Below are 13,802 nucleotides of genomic sequence, written 5' to 3'. Positions count from 1 at the left end.
GGCTGGACAGTATGCGTTACAATATAAACATTTATATTGATTTAAATCGTGTTCTGATTTAAATCGCAAACGCGAGTTTAATTATATGTGTTTTTTAATCATAATCAGGCTAATGCAACATAAATTGATACAGTATCTTTGTCTTCTAAGTATCTTAATAAACTTTCAGCATACCTTTCTACCCGTCAAGATTTATATTTCTTGGGATTTTGGGATCAAACGTGGAAGGATTAGATTGTAATCGTTTTTATTTTTCAAATATGAGATTGTATTTCTGAATGTTATGTTACACCTACAGTAGTTCACTGCTTTAAATACATCGAATTAAGAAAGTTATGTGTAGCACTTTAGATATTTTTTTCTGAACCAGGGAAAATCTGATCATGTTTCTCTATAACAATAATAAAAAACTTTATTTTACATATCACCTTTAAAAGTGGCATCTCAAAGCAAAAAAGTAGATGGGAAAAACAGTTAAAAGGGACCAAAGTAAATACCAGACAAACGCAAACGCGTTTTTAATAGAAATGCTTTTATTCATTCAGCAGAGAGTGAGAGGGACATCCAGCAGGGAGAGACACACACACCGGTTTCCATTGACAAAATTGTTTTTTTTCCAATTCCTCTTGTCTAACAGGAATGTTTTGTTGTGGACAGACTGTTAGACGAGAGGAAAAGAGCACCTCCTTCTACGAAGCATTTCGTTGATCCGATCACGAATTATTTTCCAGTCGCACAAAGTAAGGGTTGAGAAACTCCGATTCACCATGCTACTAATGGTTTCCCGGAGATTGCAAGGCAAGGCACTTTTGCCTCTGGACCCATCGAAATTTACAGACGTGGTCCACCCCCAGTAAATTTCAAAAGTCACAAGATTTCGAAACATGAGGGTGGCGTAGCGGTCGGCTCTTGTTTTCCAGTCTATGCCGATGCACTGCAAGTACAACCCTCCCTCCATCTCCTGAGTGATGGGTAGCAGTTGGACATCTGGGAGAATTATTTTTCCCACTGGCGTCTGTGACTTCTGCTGTGCTTCCTGGGGGGAGATAGATGACGGGGACAGCATCAACCAATTCCCATGCGGTGGTGAACGGAGAGGCCGGGATGGAGTGTACTGAGGCGGTGTGTGCTCTGCGGGGGGCAGAGCTTCCGCCAGGAATTGCAACCTGCGCGGCGGGGAGAGGCACTTTTCGAGAGACAGCTGCTCAACTGTTTGACTGCTGGAACATACTGTCTCCTTCCTCTGCATTTTCAGGAGTGTCTCTAGCCTCCCAGTCCTCCCCAGTAATGCATCGTACTGCTCCCGCTGCTGCCGAATTGTCTCCACACAGGTGCTGCTTCTACAGGTTGGCACCCTGGCCAGTGGCCGAGAGCAGAGACCCACGGCCTGTGGCAAAATAACATAATTCATGTAAGAAATAAAGTCACAGAGTAGTATTCATCAGTCGCGGAACAGAAGTCAAAATAAACTTTTCTTTTTTTCTGTCTTACCGCTTTCTTTTTTACTGTCCTGGTGGTAGATCGTTTCGCCCGTGCGGTGTTTTCTTGAAGAACAGGCTACAAAGAAATAATACCTTGTAATATACGCTGTAATAACGTATTTCAGATGAAGTCTGCTGTATTTGCTTACCCTTCGCTCTTTGGAAGCTGGGGCGGCAGAAGCACCCCGTCTCTTCCCGTAAAAGGTCTTGGTCTCCATACTGTACTGTGGTCGCTGTAGTGCAGGTTCGCAGTTTTTTTTGTGATGGGAGCTCACCCAATCCCTTTGTGTATTTATGCTATATTCACATGTACGGCTAGAATGTTCATTGTCTTCCAATGAAAGGCGGGTGCCTCTTGCCGAAGTCGGGAGACATTAGAGGCTTGCCACACCCGGACTGTTAAACCAACGCATTAGCACTTCAAACCCCATTGAGGAGCCGGGCGCAATAATTGTTTTGTCCCTTGATTTACTGATCTGCATTAATTATGGAAATCGAGTTCCTGCTCTTTGCAGACGACCTGGTCCCTCTGTCGCCCACAGAACAGAGGCTGCGCCAGAACCTGGCGCTGCTGGAGCACTACTGTCAGACCTGGGCGCCGACAGTCAATCTGGACAAGACCAGAGTTATGGTTTTCCAGAAAAAAAGCCAGACCTCAGGGAAACAGGTACAAATTCACACTTAACAACACATTAACACCAAACAACATTTGTATTATATTCCCTATTAATCAAACTCTACTCTACACAGAGAGGGGCTTGTCCCCTCCTCCCGCCCCTCTCTGTGTACAGTAGAGCCTCCTGTCCAGCCAGCACATGTCCACAGACATTCACAACAGCGACATATCATAAAACGTTTGCACATATAGTTAAATTATTAGTTGTTTTTCAGGAAGTTAAAAAAAAAACACTTGAAATACTTATCCAGTCTCTCGAAATAAAGGTATTTTTCAAGCAATGCAACAAACGTCTGGCAATGTGTTTTTTTTAATCCAACATTGACAGCCACATCTTAAATCTTGCCAGTCAGCTCTTTTTTCTCTATTTGAATTGTGGCTTACACTTCGCACGACTTTAAAAGCTAGAAAGACAGGTTTCAATTCACATTAGCTGGCGAGCCTTGTTAACAAAAAAACAGACAATACACAGGGAGGGGGAGGTCAAGCCAGAGAGAGAGTTTTTTACCCTCTGTCTAAAAACCCAAATAACCCGGGGCTGAGACTCTGGGGGGATCATTGCGTTCTTTTTTCTTTTTTTCAGCATGGAATAAACCTGTTGCTTGATTCATATGGATGCCTGGTTCCGCCGGGGATTCAAAACATTTTTTATTTTTTTTTAATCGGGTATCAAAGGGAATAGCAGTATAACCCTGTTCATGCACAAACAGTGGCATGTTACATTATTGATTTGGGTGTCTCCTCTTGCCAGAAAGCTCTAAATTGCATTTTGAGCGTGGTTTTTGACTTTTTTTAAATTGCATTTTGAATGCGGACAGCACATACAAGGGTTAATTGCACAATGAACTGCGCCAAGAAATTTAAAATATTCTTCTTTAGGTGTGATACAGTCTTTTAATACAGTCTTTGCTGTGCTCTTGAGGGTCCTTGTGGTATTTCGAGCTTTGGTTGAATGATAAGTGTCGCAGTTTAAAGTGTCGCAGTTTATTTATGGGTTGCAATTTAGAAAAAGTCAAAAACCCGCACTCAAAATGCAATTTAGAGCTTTGAATCAATTTGAATCCCTGGTGGAACACATTCCATAAGAATCAGCGCTTTTAAAGGTGGCTTCTCAAAACGCTTTACAGGATAAAAACAACAAGAACAGCAACAACAACAATATTGTATTTCATTGCAAACCAAGTAATAACTTAACTATATGTGCAAACGTTTCATATGTCGCTGTTGTGAATGTCTGTGGAGTGTACTGTATCTTATTTGCCTTGCGTCCTGGTTATCTCACTCGCCCTCCCCCCCCCTCTCTCCCTCAATTCAATTCAATTCAAGGTGTTTTATTAGCATGACAGATGGGTACAATCAGTGTCGGGTATTTACTTTGCTTTAAAATTCCACTTTTAAAGGTGATATATAAAATTTTAACTAAAATAAATCAATGAAATCGCTTTAACATGCTAATGCGTTGGTGTAACAGTCCGGGCATGGCAAGCTTCCAATGTCAACTCGACTCGATTAGAAGACAATGAATGTATTCTAGCCCTAAATGAATTAATAGCAAACATGGTTTACGTAAAAGACATTTTTCCAAGAAAGTTTATAATAATACGATCTATAGTTGAAATCTGAGCCTAAATATAAAGAAAAAGCATTTTCAGAGAGCAATCACGCTGTGTTTATGTAGAAAAAGCGATTAGGTTTATGAGCAATCTAATTACCTATTTGCTTAAAACGCTATATAAAATAAAGTTTATTTAAAGATGAATGATAAGTGTCGCAGTTTAAATAATTTTTGTAGTAGGGCTTGGACAGATTCCAAGTGCATTTTTGCAATTTATGTTGCATTGTCCAATGTGCTGCTGTAATACAGTTTAGAATACAGTAAGTCTAAACTGTATCAGCTTTATTTATGGGTTGCAATTTAGAAAAAGTCATAAACCGCACTCAAAATGCAATTTAGAGCTTTCTGGCATGAGGAGACACCCAAATTAATAATGTAACATGCCACTGTTTGTGCATGAACAAAGTTATACTGCAATTTCCCTTAGATACGCGATTAAAAAAAAATAATTTTTTGAATCCCCGGCGGAACACATTCCATAAGAATCAGCGCTTTTATACAGTATATTGCCTTTAAATACATATATTTAAACACGCATTTACAATTTAAATCAAAACGCGATTCAAATCAATATAAATGTTTATTTTGTAACGTATAGGTGACTATTCATTGTTAATAAAAATACTTAAATTCGATCATGTTGTGATATTTAGAAATATAAATTTGTTTGGTGCGAGTGAGGTTTTATTTAATCTCTGACCAAGGGAAACGTTTCATTTTTTCAAAGAAATGTTTGTTAAAAAATAAAGTCATAGTTACATGGGAATCAGGAAACTAACCCACAGCACCACCAGCACAGTCACATGCTGAGGGCTGAAAAAGCACTACAGAAAAATTATCGACAGACAATGTACAGATTTGATAAAGCTATAAAATAATGTAATTAGGCACAGAACAAGTTTACAGCACAGTACAATAATAAATGCTGACCACGACTTTAGAAGCATAAATTACCTTACACTCAATTTAAACACAAGCTTTTTAGCCCTCTAAGCTGGTTCATACAGAAATGTAGAGAACCAGGATCAGAACACACAGCTTCATTAGCGAATACATATGCAGGACAACTGGAGAAGACGTTTTACAGTGGATGGATTTTTAGAAACATCCCATCAGTGACATCACTGAAGTCAACTCCTAGGTAACTGTCGTGTGGATAGTTTCACAAGAATCAGACAAAGGTTTAAGCATCGCTTGTTCTAGATAAAACTGCAAATAAAAAAAACAACAACCCATAATGTACTTCTTTGCGGCTCTGTTTGCCCAAATCATATATTCACAACGTGAAATTAGAAAATAATATTACGTAACCAAAATCCGCAATATGGAAACAGAACCTGTGTAATTGTTGACAGATGATGTACTCGTAACATTTTTACAAGACGAACTACAACATTTAAAAAATGACTTGTATGTACTTGATATCTCTAATCAATCCACGGCGATATAGTTAAAGCTGAGTCCCCGCACAAAACGAAACTAAAACGCCCTGGGCATACCATTGCGCGCTTCTTATCAGTTGCTCAAAAGTAATTTGACCGTATGAAATGCATAATATAAACCTAGAAACATATACGTGAGCAGTATTTAAGTAGTATCGGTGTCAAGACATACCTCTCAAATACTGTAAATCAAGTTAAAAATATCTCAAGACCGATTCTGGTCATAATGAAACCATGTTTCATGTATGTTTTCTTTAAAGTACCGAGACCAGCCATATACTGTATGTTTATGTTCCAAAATTAATATCGTTTATGGCCTTCACACGCCTTACAGTATGCTCCTATTCTTTTTATGCTCAGCTATTAAGATTTCCCTTCAGTGGTAAAATTCAATATGAACGGGCACAGTAAAGACGTTTACAGTAAATCTTTCTACGACAGACCAACGGACCACGAGTGCTCCTGTCGGTCAACCAATCACGTACCGCGGTACCCCGCGTCATCTTGCGTCATCTTGCTCCAAAATGCATGACGCCGTTGCCAATTACCTCCAGTACGTGTCTGTACCGGGCACTTTGAATGGCTGCATCTGTATAAATTGAATTGTTCTATTTTTCAGGCTTGCATAGTCTTATTCTTATTTCAGTTAAACCTTTTCTTCTGTAGTAATTTCATTTGATATTAAAATTAGTCCTGATTTAAGAATTTTGTAATAAGTTTCAGTTTCAGTTTAATCGTGCCCAGAAGCTACCAAAACTGGTAATGTTCACATAATGTGTAATGCAAAAGCAGCAGTTGGGGTGGGAAACAAAAGGCATTTCTTGGTATGAATCCTAAAACTTCATAGATGGCGTTCTAGGACTTCTCGCTTCAGATAAAGCTATCAATACATCACAGATTTCTACTCAATCAATATCAGCAGTGTTATCACTACCGAACACTAAATATAGATCCTGGCAATACTTCATGAGTTGTTCGTTAGAAAATTGTTTGTTTTTTTTAACATATTTTCAATACCAGACAAAAAGTCAAAGTTTCAATTTCATGCAACTGATGAAATCTCTCTTCGATGGAAGTTATAAGTACAGTACATCCAAAATACTGCGGAATCAATCAAATTTACATGTTTCTTGTGGATCCAGAAGATCATTTTGAGACTCAAAACATGCCTGTCTTTTCTTTTTCGAGGATGAAGGAGTAGCAGCAGGAGTAGCAGTAATGGCAAGAACTTGTTTAGAGTTCAGCACTTCTCATTTCTAATGCAGAGCCATCGACTCGGAAAGCACCGCCCGCGATAAAAGAAATTGCAGAATTGGTCTGTTCATGCTGCCTACACGCTTTGAATTGCTGGCATTTTCTGCAAGCATTCCTTTTTGAGGGTTCATGAAATTCCTCACATTTGAGCCAACACTAAAATATTTCATTCGGGGTCGCCTATTCATAATGCAAACCGAATCTACAGGGGAATGCTGTGGCACATGAAGCCGTTTGTTAGTCTGTTGTGAGGGGTGGAATGCAAATCGAGTTGGTGAATAGAAAATGAAACAGGAGTCACTTCTTGAGCTACGAATTCCAAAAAGTATGAAAACCTGTGCATTTTAACAGTGCAGAATACTCACAAATTGCACTGAGTTGCTTGCTTTCTTCTGCTGCTTTTATATTTCAGTCATTCACTGTCAGCTAGCACTGGAACAATTCAAGAGAGGTAAAAACAGAAGCTGTGAGGAGTGGGATTTGAACCCACGCCTCCATTTGGAGACCAGAACACCCAAGCCAGCTGGAAAGACACATGTCCTTGAGTCTGGTGCCTTAGACCACTCGGCCACCCTGACAAGCAAGAGCAAGTGGTGTGCTGAATGCACCAGTAGTTGATTAAACTGAGTTTCTTCCCTGAAATGATTTGCTTGCGAAGAGCCAAGTTGCCTTGAATGGATCTTGGAAATCAAATATACGGATGGATTGTTATTCGGTTGTGAGTTTTGAGGGGCGTATTATAAATTGAGTTGGTGAAAAGGCGCTTTTTGTTAGTCTGTCGGGAGGCTGCACAAGGTGTTTAGAGGGAGAACTTCTAAAAGGCAGGCTCCATAGGTAATGATCACATTTTCTTGCATGCTAATCAAAAGAAATATTAAGAAACTTTTCCCGATACCAGTTTTTTACAAAAGTAAAGGCACACGGCACATGTGTGCCACATCACTTCCGAGTTTAGTGACAACTACCTCAGAGATTGTAAGCTGGGTAGTTTCAGATTAGATCACTTTTTTTATCAAAGGTTCAAGCAAACCCGAATACTTTTGCAAGAGACATTTCAGAATCCCAGTCCAATCCAGTACGATTGCTGGATCCTTCGAATTCGACTGAACTATAGCACAGATCTGCAGTCCACCATTAGAATACTGTGGGTGTGTTGTATAAGCCATACCGCCCAAAATAGTTCTAAAACAGGAGATGCATCCTCGTTTAGGAATGTGGTATAAAGTGAAATGGTCTGGGAAGAGTCCTACGTTTGAACAGTTCAAAATAGACGTAAAGGGGTATTTACGGACTCTTTCGAAATGTAAGAACGAGCTGTGCGGACCTTATCTTTATTTACGTCGTGTAAACGTTTTTCATAAAGTGTAATTGTATTATAGCATGTGCCACTGACGATTTTCTTGATACTTTATATGTGCTCTTGTTTGTATTGTATGTAGTTTTGTTGTTCAAATAAAACGTAAAAGACACAACTTTCCGGATGTGGCTGCTGTAAAAATAAAATGACATCAAGGGAGCTTTACGCAGACGTGTGAAGCCTGTTTCATAGAAGAACTATATCCAGAGGTCGAGATCTCACTACGAGAATGGCAGCATCTCAAAAAAAGCAGGTGCAGTTCGTTACACAGTCGTAATGCTACTAAGTCGGACCAGAAGAGCGAAAGCCATCTGGCTTTCTCTGAGCAAGTAATGTGACAAAGAGACACAGTCCAGTGGTAACTGTGGCTGAACAGTGGAAAGCACTGGATTAAGGCTCCAGCCCCTTCAGGGGCTTTGGTTTGAATCTCACCTTGTTAGGTGCTTCTGTTGAGACCCCTTCCAACTGACTTCAAAAGGGAGGGAGCTGCTTTTTGGCAGTCTCTCGAGAAACTAAGCAAAGTGTTTGAAGATACTTTGTCAGCTTGACATCAAGGCAGAAAAGAAAAACTTTCTTGCGTCCACTCAAACCAAATGCGGTTTGCCACCTTTTGTGTTATGCAGGGAATGACGTCTGCCGAGATCACTTCTGAGTCAATGCAAATCGTAGTGTGCCCTCCATTTTAATGTTGGTTGTGCTGGCGTGCTGCTTCTGTCTGTGAAACTTTATGCAATCAAGGCATTTAATGTTTTTTTTTTGATAATTGGAAAAAAAAGTACTATTTTTTTTCTTAAATATTGATGGTTTAAAAACTTATTTAATGTGAAACGGTCATTGTGATTGTAAAACGGTCAAAACGTTAGTGAAGAAATCAGTAATGTGAGGAAAGGTGAATTGTGGGAGCCTCTTGACTCCCCATGTCGTGCTGTGTTTCTCTCTCATTCTACTTGGAGTGGTGCCGTCACTTCTGGATAAAGTCTGTCTTGGGTCATCCCGGACAAGTCAGGTATGACTGTGCTTCACCACAAGAAGACACCTCACTTGCGAGGATCCCAACAGTATATTTCCCCTTTCAGAGCCCATGGGAGTGAATTTCATACACAATTAAAAAAGCCTAATTTTATTTAGAGGCTTCAGACACTTTTTTAATTAAAAAAGTGACCTGAAACGCCTTAGCTTTCAGGTTTGCTAGAACCTGTAATAATAAAGTGGTCTCAAACTTTCATTGTCTGATGTAGCTGTCTCTAAAGTTGGACATGATGTTTTGGAGATGCTGAGATATTGAGAAGAACTCAACTACATGGTGAGAAGTCTGGGTTCAGCACCAGCAGATGGTGAAGAACTCTTAGCTGACCCCAACCCAATTTGTACTCACAACTTTCAGAGATAGAATCAGCTACACTACCACTGTGCCACACCCTATAGTCTTCTTTAGCTCCCCAAAGGAGAAAAATCAGTGTCCCAAAAAAAGTGCTTCCCAAAATGTCTTTAACAGAAAGGAAAATTTAGACAGGCTTCCATTTCTGCATTAAGAACTGTTTGTGCTGTCCTGTAATTGAGGAAATATACCACCTAAATCAGCAAAGAGTTCTAAGTTTGAATAGTTCTAAATAGAAGAAGAACTAAACAGAAGAACTTTATCCAGAGGTGTTTAAGAATTCGAGATCTCACCATGAGAGGGGAAGCATCTCAGAAAAAGCAGGTGCAGTCGGTTCCATAGTCATAACGCCACTGTCGGACAAGAGCAAAAGCCACCCGGCTTCCTCCGGGCAAGTAATGAGACAAAGAGACATGACACAGTGGTTAGTGTGGCTGAGTGGTCTAAGGTGCTGGATTAAGGCTCCAGTCTCGTTGGAGGTGTGTGTTTGAATTCCACTGCTGCTAAGAGTTTTTGTGTTACAACCACCAAGTGGAGCAATGTGCTAAAAGCTACTTTATCAGCTTAACATCAAAGCAGAGAGAAAAAAGTGTTTCTTCTTCTCAACACAAATTCTTGTTTCCACCTTCAGCAGGGAAGTTTGTCTACCAAGATCACTTTTGAGTCAGTGCAAATCACAGTGCGCCCTCAATTTTAATGTCGGTTGTGCTCCTTTTATCTATGAAACGTTAATGTTCTGCATTTTCAAGTCGAGTCATCCTCAGGGGTAGAGCTGATTAAGTCTTTCCGCATAGCGCTCCATCAGAAATAACTTGTCTAAGTTCAAAAGAGATTGTGGGTTTCACTTCAAGCAATCACAAAGCATACCTCACTATGTCAGATCTAAATGGGGAATTTGTTGGTTACAAAGCTGAACGTTTTTCCATGTTCTGCCAGAGTATCCACTGGCTTGCCTTTATCAGCTGTCTTGGAAAGATAAGCTGTGCTTCGTCTCAGGAAAAATCATCAGTAATTTTATTCTGTGCGTATGGCCGTTATTTAAAGTATATAAAAATCACGAGTTCATAGATTTATCCAAATATCAACAGCACCTTGTAAACCTGTCATAAGAATTCCTTCAATCCAATAGTTTCACTCCAGGGAAAAGGCAGGGAAACATAGGGAATTCTTATTTAAAGACAACATCCGTATTGGATTGCATGTAAGCAGGCACCACTCAGAATTCCTAATATGATTTTGAATTCAGTTTTGCAGTGCTTTAGTGCTTTACTACTTTCAGAGAGTCCTTTATTGACCTTGCTGAAGCAGAGAAACGACATAATCACAATTGTGACCAGTTTTTCTGCTGTTTCTGGTTAATACTGATTATTATTTTGTATTTTGATTAGTATTTTTCGTAGCGTTCTTCCTCAGCTTTTAAGATTTTTGGTGAGCAAGAACCACTGAGAACGAGTCTGAATCAATCAAGAACACATATGGTACTGCTGTCCTGTGTACAACTGCTTCGTCCTAATTGAGCTTTTCAGTGTTGAAGAAGACGTTTCCAATTTCGATTGCTGGTTTTAGAGGATGTGCTACAAGATCACAGATTCATTTGAAAAGATTTGGAGATGCATTGGCTGCGATTCAAACCTGGCTTAATTGCATGAAGGCACCTATACTCAGCAACGTGAGGAAAGGAGAGGGGGCCAGAGGTAGTGTGGCTGAATGGTCTAATATGCTGGATTTTAGGCTCCACTTTCTCAGGCATGTGGGTTTAAATCCCATTACTGCCCAGTGTTTTAAGACCTTACTTCCTGTGATTTGTAATATGGTCAGTAAAAGCACTTTATGTGAGTATCTCTTATGTTAGCGCTCCAAGTCACTTACTGCTCCACAGGTCCCGGGTTCAATCCCTGGCATCTCCAGGTGTTTTATATTACTATACTCACATCGCAATCTTCTGTTGAGTGAGAACTCTTTGCTCGTGTTCATAGAGAGCCAGGTTTACCTTTTGAATCTCACCCAGGATTTCCTGAGAGCTCATTCAGCGAGTGAGTCCTCCCTCTGGACTCCGCACTGAGATGAAAGCTTCACGAATTCCTCACTGCGTGTCCTGTACTGTTACAGGTGGTCAAGCGTAAATGTGCAGCACAGTAGCATTTGGGGTGGAAAACAAAGAGTATTTCTTGGTATGAATCCCAAAACTTCATAGGCAGCGTTCTAGGACTTTTTGCTTCAGATAAAGCTGTCAATACATCAAAGATTTCTACTCCATCAATATCAGCAGTGTTATCACTACCGAACGCTAAATATAGATCCTGGCAATACTTTGTGAGATCTTCGAAAGAAAATCCAAAATTCTACTGAAGCAATCAAATTTATACGTTTCTTTTCGATCGAGAAGAGGATCATTCCTCTCAAAACTCAAAACATGCCTGTCTTTTCTTTTTTTCAAGGACAAATGGATTATTGAGGTGTAAAGATGGATTCAAAAAACAAAATCATCTGCTATTGCTGCTGTTTCTTTGATAGTTTCTTCAAATCCTTCAACTGATCATTGATATCAAGGAATAATATCATACAATTGTCGCCTTGCATCCTCAGCTAAAATGTTTTAAAAAGTGCGACAAAAGTACAAAATAACATTTATGGTTACTTCTATATTAAAATGAAGGTAAATATACCAAGATGTTAAAATACAATTGTACAGTGCTAACCTAATAATGCCTGTGAAGTTTTCCAACAAATTTGAACTGTAATTCTGAAATATTATATCTGAGAATGCAAAGAGTACAAAGATCAAATTCAATCAGTGAAAATACAACAGTAGTTCACTAAACTAAGTTTCTTCCCTGAAATGATTTGTTTGCGAAGCACCAAGCACCCTTGAATGGATGGCGGAAATCAAATATACAGATGGATTGAGAGTGTGCTTTCCAACTTTTGTGTAACATTTTCTTTTGATAAGGCAGAGTTGTCTTCACAATCTGGATTTTATTAAAAGGAGTGACATCAGTGTAAAACAGCTTTCCTTCTTGGGGAACAACGGTTGTGTTCCATATTTCTTATTATTTTAGTTTCAAGATCGCAATTTAGTGTAAAAACATAAAAGCCAGCTGGAAAATCTGTTACACGTCATTTACAATGGCCTTTTAACTAATAGCCCGTGCAGGGGTCAAACCCCAGCTGTTGGTATGAGTTTCGTAAGGCTCTGCAACATGCAGATGAGAAACTAACCTCTGCTTCTTCATTATATACACAGTGAGCTATATTTGCAAGCTTACTGCCCCGTACAGGCTCTGTATTTGATTGTGGTACAAGACCGCCCGTGGAGAAATGAAGTGAGGAGGGTATGTTCATTAAAAGGCTCAGCGTCCCTGGGAGGGCTTAAAACACCACCCTTTTGGTTAACACCCGAGCCACAAAGACTCATGTACAGCTTAACACGTCTCGGTCTCAGTGCAAGTGATACACTCCGTAAACGTTTCGGAGATTCATTTGTTTTTAAAGGAAAATCACCAACAGCGGCCAAGATTTATTGGAGTTTTTTCATTCTATACTGCGATTTCTGAAGGGTACCCTGTGAAAATACGAGTTTTGACAAGAAGGGATGGACATATAAGGTCAGAAGGCTGGGGAACTGGACTTATGGTGAAGGCTGCAGGTTCAGCGGCAGAACCTGTTCAGTATCAGTTGACTCCCATGTACTTAAAACACTCAACTTCCGGATTTAGAGTCAGACGTGCTACCGTTGCACCATGGGGTCCTTAATGAAAAAAAAACAATCAGTGTTCCTGGATCTGTTGTCGAGAACAACACCTGCTCAAGAGCTGCGCAGCAAGAATAAAATGTGGTCTGGGAAGAAGAGACTCTCTTTGGAAGAGCGGCGCTCCTCACAGGAGGAAAAAAAAATTCGCGACGCTGATGGGGGCTTAAAAGTAACTGTTTGGCTTGACCTCGTGGCGCAACGGAAGCGCGTCTGACTTCACATCAAAAGGCTGCATGTTCAAATCACGTCAAGGTTTTTCAGGTTCTGCTTGTGCTGAACACGGAATTCACACCATGCAGTTGAGTTCTATCTGTACACCACATAGATGATCTGACCGGGGTAAAGTTAGCTTGAAGTTCGAAAACGATTTTGGCACCCCTGTAGCGCTTTCACGAAATCTCTTAGAGTTACAAAAACACTTGCTTTGTGTATAAAATACATTGTGGATGATTTCTCAGCCTTTACTTTTTCGTTTTTATGACATTTTTTTGACCAAGCACGAATATGCTTTTGTCCATATCTCCGCAATGGAAGCACAGAACGCCTTCAAACCAAAAGCATTTTAAAGACCACGACTTGTGGATATTTCCACAGCCTTTACATCAAACTATCGGTGAGCTAATTATCTTTTTTTAAACCTCCGGTTTTTCATCGATGCGTAATTACGCACGAACTGGAACCCGGGGGACCGCTGTGTGCACACGTTCACAACGCGAGAAATACTGTTCAATACGGCTTCGTGCGAAAAACCGGTATATGACCATAGGAAGCAGAACAGCGCAGTCTCCAATTACCCAGACTGTAAGCACGGGAATAAAGCTTTGTTTGATTTCTGAAACCCTTCCTTT

General features: G+C 40.0%; 1 non-coding gene across 1 annotated transcript; it reads right to left on the bottom strand.

The window, feature by feature from the left end:
* Nucleotides 1-6,933: 6,933 nt before the first annotated feature.
* On the bottom strand, nucleotides 6,934-7,046 carry trnal-caa (transfer RNA leucine (anticodon CAA)). The gene is made up of 2 exons: nucleotides 7,009-7,046; nucleotides 6,934-6,979 (listed from the first exon to the last, which is right to left on the bottom strand). It is a non-coding gene; the product is annotated as a tRNA-Leu (tRNA).
* Nucleotides 7,047-13,802: the final 6,756 nt, after the last annotated feature.

The sequence above is a fragment of the Lepisosteus oculatus genome, chromosome 14 (genome assembly GCF_040954835.1).
Source record: "Lepisosteus oculatus isolate fLepOcu1 chromosome 14, fLepOcu1.hap2, whole genome shotgun sequence".
NCBI lineage: Eukaryota > Metazoa > Chordata > Actinopteri > Semionotiformes > Lepisosteidae > Lepisosteus > Lepisosteus oculatus.
Note: the sequence above shows the minus strand (reverse complement) of the source record. Positions and strands in the feature narration are given on the sequence as shown.